Source organism: Mastigoproctus giganteus, chromosome 8 (genome assembly GCF_048544385.1).
Source record: "Mastigoproctus giganteus isolate SK-2022 chromosome 8, ASM4854438v1, whole genome shotgun sequence".
In the NCBI taxonomy this organism is placed as follows: domain Eukaryota; kingdom Metazoa; phylum Arthropoda; class Arachnida; order Uropygi; family Thelyphonidae; genus Mastigoproctus; species Mastigoproctus giganteus.
The window spans coordinates 222900991-222911008 of NC_143582.1; the positions used below are offsets into that span (position 1 = coordinate 222900991).

The 10018-nt window shown below is 36.5% G+C and overlaps 1 non-coding gene across 1 annotated transcript; it reads left to right on the forward strand.

Moving 5' to 3' along the window:
* The first annotated feature begins 6166 nt into the window (after positions 1 to 6166).
* On the forward strand, positions 6167 to 6358 carry LOC150082361 (U2 spliceosomal RNA). The gene has a single exon (XR_016547346.1). It is a non-coding gene; the product is annotated as a U2 spliceosomal RNA (small nuclear RNA).
* Positions 6359 to 10018: the final 3660 nt, after the last annotated feature.

Here is a 10018-nt window from a genome sequence, read left to right on the forward strand (position 1 = left end):
CCATCTAAATTTAACTAGATCTTAGTAGAATGCCCTTAATGTCATTGACTGCCCTGCCTACCTTTGTCATAAGCAGATTTGAAATACCAATTAAATAAATGCTAATTGATATCAAAACCAACTCCTAGCACATTTTGCTAAGGCGTCTCCGTAGCCAGGTGGGAAGGAGCAGCAGTGCATAGCATACGCTTCTTGATTAGACTGCGGTTCGAGCCTGTCACCACCAAATACGGAGGATGCGGAAAGGTCAGGGAATGACCACTGCATATCCCGGAGCAATATGGCCTTAGTTGCTAATGCACCTAGAAACGAAATAAACAATTTTGCTATAGTGGGGTGAGATCCCATGTCTCAAATTTAATGAAATGAATGCCATTAATTGATATAAGGAACTCAGTACTGAACTTGTGAAACCCTGTCCATATAGATAAGTGGCCATTAAGCATTCTGTTGCCCTGTACACTATAGACTACCTTTCTGTATTTTATTGTTTCAATTTATGCAATATTATTCATTGTATCTGATTTCTTTGTGACAACCTCATAGGAGTTAGATTGGTCAAGCGTCATTTCCTGATAAATCCGTGCTGCGATTATCTCTAGACCAGGTAATTTTATGCTTATACTTTTAACTCTGGAGTCAACAGTTTCCTTCGCACAGAAGTGAAAAACTACAGTTCTGCAATTACTTGCTTCAACCTTCAAACCATATTTGTGAATTGGAAATATTTTTGTACTTCTCTTGAATGTAGGGACTTTCCCTGAATCTGAGGATGCTCTCATTATCGTTGAAGTTTTTTTCCTTGTTTTGCTTCTGCTTTTAATACAGTTAGATTCCATCAGTACCAGGTGCCTTGTTTATATCATGCTGCAGAAATTTTTCTCTGAACTTCCTTTCAGTTCGAAAAGTCAGTTAATTTCCAGTCAATATTATATAAGCATCCGGTATCTCATCTTTAAAACACTTCATCACACATGTAGATAGAAAATATTTCTTTCACTTGACAGTTGGCATAGGATGCATACTTTTACCGTTCATGTCAGATGGATGATATGTTTCAACCCTTTTCTTCTGATATTAACATAAGCAAAAAAATTCTTTACTTTTTTGCCTTAACATTGCTAACCCACACAGCACATGTCAAGGATTTTGCTATCATGGGGTGTGATAGCCACCACTAGTCTCCACAACCACATCAGCCTCTCATATATGTGGAGATGCTATTTTCCACCATGTCCAAAGCCACTAGCAAATTTCCTCCACTTCAGCTCTTTCAGGTTAAACATCAGCCAACTAGTTTTATTTTAGTTATGTGGGGAAGAAAGTGCATAATTTGTATTTCCTTATCTGCTTTTTTTTTTTTTTTGGCCAATGCAGCAAAAGCCTATTGCTTCCTTGCACTATATGGCTAACCTTAATACTAATTCTAATTTCAGGACAAAATCGGTTGGATGTAATCTTGTGGAAATATGACATTCCACTCAGCCCAACCAGCCTCACTGATAGTTCTACCCTCAGAAACTTCAAAGTTTCAGAGGCAAATCAGTTAAACAGCTCTCTGCACCAAAGTTTCTCAATCAACAGCCCTACACCTTGAAAGGATTCTTAAAGATGCATTTTTATCATTGCTGTCTTATTCTTGTTGAATACAACCTTAGCAGAAGAGAATGCTGTGTTATCTTGAATGTGCCCCAGTGCTTTCTGTCTGGATTGTAGGGGCTTGTTTGGTTTTGAAGCATATGTTGAGGTTGGGATTCCAGAGTTCAGATTGATGGTAATGCTTAGTAGCAGTATACACTGGTGTTCAAAGAAAGTGCATCACCCCTTAAAATTGTAATTGTTGTCCGAATAACGTAGGTATATGGCAATATTTCTTACAGATTGCATCGGGTAAGGTTAACACACATAGGTGATGATGTAATATTGCATCAGCTGTTACTTTCAGCTATATAAGCACGCACTGCAAGAGTTGCAGTCATTAGTTGCTTGTGTTAGGATGGTGAATTACGTGCAGTTGATGCCACGAAGAATGAATGCTATTGTTGCTTTACATGAGGAAGGATGTTCTTCCCGACATATTGCTTATAGAGTGTTTCGTAATCAGTCGACAGAGCAGATTTCTTTCCAAATTCAAGAATACTAATTCTGCTGATAGGAAAAAAGGAACCTGAAGTAAACGAGTCTCTATGCCAAAACAGGACCACATTTTGAAGCGCTTATACCTTAAAAACTGTAAAGCTTTGTCTGAGCTGAAAAGAGAATGGGAAGAACGTACAGGAGTGTTAGCAAGTGCAGTAACAGTCAGAAGACACCTCTTCAAGACCCTCCTCACAAAAAATGAAAGCGGCTCAGTAGCCAGGTGGGTAGGAGCAGCACACGCTTCTTGATTAGACCGGGGTTCCAGCCCATGACCACCAAATACGGAGGATGTAGCAAGGTCAGGGAATGACCACCGCATATCACCAGAGCATTATGGCCTTAGTCGTTAATGCTCCTAAAAACCAATTAACAAACAACAACAAACAAAAAATGAAAAAGGCCCGATTAATTTAGTGTAAGGAGCATGTCAAATGGACCCCCGAGCAGTGGAAGTCAGTTATTTTCTCGGATGAGAAGAAATTCAACCCGCATGGCTATGATGGGAGACAAACAATTTGCCATAGATGTGAAGAATACCATCCAGACTGTATAGTGTCTACAGTGAAATTCCTTACCAGCCAAATGATATGGGGGTTCATTTCGTATCACAGAGTAGGTCACCTGCAGTTTATAAAAGGTTCCGTAAATGCCAATAGATACCTGGCTATATTGGAAGGCAAATTGCTGCCAACCATTAGAGACCATTTCAACCTGCCAAGTAACTGCATCTTTCAGAACGACTCTGTTTCTTGTCATTGGGTGAAAAGTGTAAATAGGCACTTCTGGAGTTACTTTAGCTTCATTTCTGCATTAGAGGTTCAACAGTAATGTGTTTACATTTGTTACAGGTGAAAATGGTTGGAAGAATGGTCCATTACAACTCTTAGGTGGCCAGGAAACAGCCCAAACCTGAATCCTATAGAGAACTGTTGGCATTGTGTGGACTCTGCAGTTGCTAAAAAAGAAACCAAAGACCCTTTGTGAACTTCAGGAAGCCGTAATTCGTGTTTGGAATCACAAACTATCAGTTGATTATTTTCAGAAATTGATCTTGTCAATGCCTCGATGGTGTGCTGCTGTCATCAGGGCCAGAGGCGGTTCAACTAAATATTAGTTTGCACCTGGTGAACTTTTCATTTTGTTTTCCATTTAAAATGATGAACTGAAGCAAATTGAGAGGTTCTGAGAAAATTTCAGTCATAATTGTGTTTACCAAAACTGTTGTATAAAGGTTGCAAATGCTCATTTTGAAATATTTTGAGAGCACCTGTCAAATATTACTTAGCTTTGCCTTAACTATTAATAAATATCTTTTGTTTATATTTCTATTTGTGATGCTAGTCAATAATGTAACATACCATCATGAAAAAAGGTTAGAAATGTGAAATTCCTAGGTGATGCATTTTCTTTGAACACCATTGTATAGTACAAAAGATCGCAGCTAGCTGGTTATTAAGTCAACCACACAACAGCTTGCAGCTCCAAAATATTCCACAGGATGGACGCTGAGGCTTCAATGCAGGATTGATAAATTGACAGACTGGTACAGAGATGTGTAATTCATTTGCCTCAAAGAACTTTGAAGCTTTTAACGATAGGACAGATGTCAGCAAGATTAGTTGGCGGTGGCATGACTGGTATATGTTATCTGTAATTTCTATGAGTTTTCATACTGCTGATTTTGTATACTCTAGTTGGCTGGTGGTTAATCTGGATGAGCTAAAGTCACTGGAGAAAATTTTAACTCTAAAAAAGGGACGTTATTATAAAGTGCTAAAACAAATTCCTGAGAACAACCCAGGCTTGACTTTGTTACCAGATTTTCCAATCAGTCATCACCACCTGGTAGAAGAGCCAATCTTTAACCACTGCATCACAAAATTCAGCTTTTCTAAATAAGCTCTATAAGCGGGCATATCTGAAGCTGGGTTGGCAAGCTTATCTTGCACAAAAAGATTGACGTGGCTAAACAGACTGGAAGAAATTATTAACAACACCCACATTGTCTTGCATGTATTTACCATCAGCTTGTGTAATCTGTACTTTGAGGCATAAATAACTTTTTCCCAGGTCTAGATATTCTAACAACGTTCCCGGTATGAAAAATTCAATCGGCCCTGTCGTGTCCACAGAAGTAATAGGTAGGAATATCACGCGAGGAAGAACACTCGACCACAAATTAGTTGCTGGATAGGTGAACAGATCCAGTTCAGACTGCAGCTTCATTATTGAAAAATGTCTTGGTATTTCCGATGTCTACCTCCTTTCTGATTGTGGACTTTTTGCTTAATGGCTTATCCCACTTCAGAGGCTCAATTTATAAACGTTCACTTCGCGGCCATGCCAGAAATAACATCGTTAACCACATTACAACCTGCGGACAGCATCTGCCGCTGGTTTGAGAAGTGGAGAAAGAAAGGTACAGGCTGAAAGGAAAAGACTACCCAGACCATGGCTTCTCTTGATTGTGCGCCTAGCTAAACACGGACCTCCACCCACTGTACACTAGTGTTTTAGGTAAAAACCAACCATGGTTCATGGTTGGAAATGCAGCTTAATTAGGGTTTTCCTGCCTCTGAACGGAAAAATCTGACGCTGTCTATGCATATTTAAACAGATACAGGGTGGAAAGTTGAAAGCAGTTAGAAGTTAGAAAACAGAGAGCCACTACCATCACCCTCTGAGAGAAAATGGGATAACCAATTACAAAAAACAGTTGGCAAACCATAAGTTGGAAGTTATTTAGAAGACCTTTATGCTAAACACGATCGAAAGAAAGCCTTTGAGATGTCAAGGGCAATAGTTAAAATTTATACAGTACATGTACTACAAAGTTAGTGTCTAATACCAGCTAATGATTTGGTTTTAAAATCAGCATTAAGCATCGTCTAATACCGATTTTAAACTAATATTTTTTTTGTCAAAACAAAAATCCATAAATCAATCCTTATAATTTTATGATCTTCGAATGCTTTAAATTTTATATAATTGCATTTAAACTAAATTTTTCTACCTGGTTTGTCCTTGTTTGCTAAAAAAAACTAAGGGGCAAAAAAAATCCAGATATTTGTTCTTTATAATTTTAAGGTTTCAATATCGAAAAGCTACAAATTTAAATATAAATTGCGAATAGATGGCAGCAGACCACACTTAGATTTATAAAACATGAGACATTGCCAAATAGCTAAACTAAAATATCTTAATATTTATTTAGATATTATTTATTAATTGTTTATTTATTATTTTATTATTATTTATTAAGATATTTTAATATTTATTTCGCTGCCGCCAAAAATTAGCCAATTGTCACATTTGAAAAGGTACTGTAGTTCTTTCTTTTAACTTTTCAAAACGAAAAATGTAGTAACCACTATTGTGCTGTACAATAATAGAATACAATACGTTTGTAAGAAAAAAAAGTTTCGAAACTTCTTTACCAATATTGAATTTTGAATAAAGGAAAAAATGCGTTGTATCATTTTGTTTGCTGAAACAAAAAGAAGAAAATAGAACAAAATCAAACTGTATTTTATTTCATTTATTTATAATTTAAATTTAGAGTTCGAGAGATTTAAGAAAAGCGTACAAATCAAAGGCTCTTAAGCTATTACCACAACAGGGAATCTTTGATTAACTTTTTCATTTTTCATAATTTATTTCGGATTTCATATCGTAACAACCACCATAAATGAAAATTAAATTACCATCTAAATTCAAAAGACAACCATCCTGCCGAAGGTATTAGGAATTCGGACGCTGGATGGCGCTGATTCTTTAGCCACCCCTTTACTGACCTGTTGACCAAATTTATACCTAGAGAAACGTAAATTCTTTTTAATTTTACCAATTGCCTTTTTTTGTAAGTATTTTATTAAGTAAGTGAAGAAGTGCTATTTTTGAAAAGAAAAATACCATATCTTGTGCATAGCTTTCAAAAAAAAATTAGATTTTTAGTAAACTCTTGCGTAAACACCAAATAATTACCTACTTGAATTCGGTTGAAATAATTTCGGGCCCAATTTAGGGTATCGCTTCTCGGCCTTTTGGCTAAGATCAAAGTGTAGTATCTGTTCTTATCAGCTTAATATCTGATACGGGGTCCAACGGGCCCTGAGATGTTAAACTGATTTTTGGAACCCGGCGAAGAGCTTGGAGCTTGCTCCACCTTTGCCACGAGTTGTCCTGGTCTTGCACTATCTCCAGGATCAGCTCACCACAATTAATCAAAAAATAGTGAATTTTTATGGTTCAGTCCTGCTTTACTCGAAACAATTGCCTTCTCAGTTGTTAGGAGTCAATATACATGTGGTTGTGGTGCACGGCACCATGGTATTCTGTGACCAAACAAGACACGTGGTATTCTGTGACCAATCAAGACACATTCGTCTGTACTCTACTCGATCCAGTGATTTCAATCCTTCTAAAACTCAGTCTTCTCTTATATCTCGCAAAAAGGATACTTCTGCTCCTATGCTTATCTTTGGTGACACTCCAATTTCTAGGAAGAATGATATATCTCTTTTGGGGATTACCCTGACTTCTAATTGTGGGGGCGAGTGAATTTTATTATCTTTTTTTATTTACCTTATCTATAACTTTCTTATTATATTTTATCTCACAGAAGATTTTTCTTAGGTGCCCTCACACCACAAGGCCCCACCTGACTGCTATACTCTATATATCACAGAAGATTCTCAAGATCTTGAGGGTAATTTCTTTTGTTTCCCCTTAATCTGTTTCCAGGATTCTCTTGCCAAATTGTGGGAGAGCAAATTCTTAACTAGGCAGGCAAGGCGTGTGTTATTTAGAATAAGAGGACTCGAAGTGAAAATAAAACATGAAATTTATTACATACATATATATATATATATACAACCTAGGCTACAACTGAACTAGATAGCATATAATATGACATACAAAGTTAAATCAGGGATACCTTGCATATATTATTCTTATTCCTGTTTCCCTTCACTAGCTAATCTGAGTTGACCATTATATGAAAACACCTGATTCATTCTTCTTGCCCTAACTCTTGTACATTCACTATACTTATTTCATTTACTCCTGGATACTATACTGTTTCATATATTAACAGTAAAATATGCTACATTCAGCTCTGTGTTCTCACCACACTGTTACAATATACTTGTTAACCAATCTTCAGTATCCTAAAGTTGTTATTAGTCATTCAGATAAACCAACAAAACTTCATCAATTAAAACGCTATATTCAGAGTTGCTCATATAACTCAATTATCTATCGTTAAAACGTATTCAGACTCCTTCTTTATACACTTTACTACCCTTCTAACACATTATACCTATTTATATCAATTTCATCTATTACTCATTTCTTTGTTTCCCTTGCATTATACACTAACCCCTTTTAACATAATAAACTCTGTTAGTATATCTACCTCAGAGATAATTTATCTTTCACTTTACTTTCTAGTGCTACCCCCTTTTCATTAATTACTCTACTATTTCACTAACAGCCCGTCTTGTTAACTAAGTGTACTTAATATATCGCTCACCTACTTCAATCCTTTTCTCTTCTTCTCCAGGAAGGTTTCAAGCTTCCATCTTAGGCTCTCCAGACTATCCTCTAAAGCTTTCCTTCATCTGCTTCAGATAATTTTCCGGAACTCTTGGCTGCATGGGTCTGCATGGGCCTGCTTTGAATACACTACTCCTCCTTTACTACGGATGATTCAGATGTACCTTTCTCCAAGAGGTCGTTACCTTTCCTGGTTCACTTAACTGTCTTTCATAACCTTTTTCTTATCATCCTTAACCTTCCCGTTATCTTTCCACTCTTAACTATTTTCCCCCTTACTGTCTAGGGCCCGTTTTGCACTCCCTACATTTCTGCACTGCCCGACGTACTTGTCTCACTCTCTGTCCCCACGATCACCCCTTTAGCCACACTCATTCTTATTCTTGCCACTTCTCTCTTACTTTCACACTGACGACCCCAATACAGCATCAATCAAAAAAAAAAAAATAAAATAAAATATACCCAATTTATAATTTGTCTATCCTATATAATTACTCCGCTGCTTTAAATTTAACTTCTTACTTGCACAACCCTAGATGGAAGTTTATCCGCCTAGCACTTGCTTTCTGTTGGCTGAAAAACTTCTACACAATGCAACCATTATTTTTTTCAATTTAAATTTATTCTTGCACCCAAGAAAATAAAGATACTATCAGATGTTACTTTACTTGACGTTTTTGAAGCCTTAAACTTCAATCAGTTTATTACACAAATAATGTAGTTTCTAAATTATGAGTTTAGAAAGCTAAGGTCTTTCTTGATTAAAAAAAAAAAAAAAAAAAAATTGTGCTCCTAACTAATCTTGTTGCTCTTCTCTACACCCATTCCAGCATTATCCATGTTTTTTTTTTTTTAAATGGGGTCACCTGACCATATGCAATATTCAAAACATGTGATAGCCATCACTTTACATTGGATAAGCATCTCTTTGGCCCTTCTGGAAAATCATTGGCAAAACCCCAATGAGCTAACCTGGCACTTAACTGCACTGCTCAGAATCTTCAGACTAAGTGATTATACCCAGTTCTTTATTATCGAGTACAATGAGTATAGTTCTACTCAAATGGTATGCTATCCTTGGTTTACTGTTATTTAATGGAAGAGTTGCACTTAAACTTCAGCTGACATTTTTCAGACCATCTAAATTTATCTAGATCTTAGTAGAATGCCCTTAATGTCATTGACTGACCTGCCTACCTTTGTCATAAGCAGATTTGAAATACCAATTAAATAAATGTTAATTGATATAAAAATCAACTACTAGCACATTTTGCTATCATGCGGTGAGATCCCATGTCTCAAATTTAATGAATTGAATGCCATTAATTGATATCAGGAACAGTAAGGAACCCAGTACTGAACTTGTAAAACCCTGTCCATGGCATTGGTCCATGTAGAGAAGTGGCCATTAAGCATTCTGTTGCCCTGTTCACTATTTTAAAGCCTAAAACTTTAATCAGATTATCACACAAATCACGTGTAGTTTCTAAATTATGAGTTTCAATTTATGCAATATTATTTATGTATCTGTTTTCTTTGTGACAACCTCATAGGAGTTAGATTGGTCAAGCGTGATCTCCTGATAAATCCATGCTGCGATTATCTCTAGACCTATTCCTATACAGGTAATTTTATGCTTATACTTTTAACTCTGGAGTCAACAGTTTCCTTCACACAGAAGTGAAAAACTACAGTTCTGCAATTACTTGCTTCAACCTTCAAACCATATTTGTGAATCGGAAATATTTTTGTACTTCTCTAGAATGTAGGGACTTTCCCCTGAATCTGAGGATGCTGTCATTATAGTTGAAAGTTTTTTTCCTTCTTTTGCTGCTGCTTTTAATACAGTTAGATTCCATCAGTACCAGGTGCCTTATTTATGTTATGTTGCAGAAATTTTTCTCTGAACTTCCTTTCAGTTCGAAAAGTCATTTAATTTCCGGTCAATATTATATAAGCATCCGGTATCTCATCTTTAAAGCACTTCATCACGCATGGAGATACAAAATATTTCTTTCACTTGACAGTTGGCATAGGATACATACTTTTACCGTTCATGTCAGATGGATGATATGTTTCAACCCTTTTCTTCTGATATTAACATAAGCAAAAAATTCTTTACTTTTTTGCCTTAACATTGCTAACCCACACTGCACATGTCAAGGATGTAATGGTAATACTAATCCTGTGTGATAGCCACCACCAGTCTCCACAACCACATCAGCCTCTCATATATGTGGAGATGCTATTTTCCACCATGTCCAAAGCCACTAGCAAATTTCCTCCACTTCAGCTCTTTCAGGTTAACCATCAGCCAACTAGT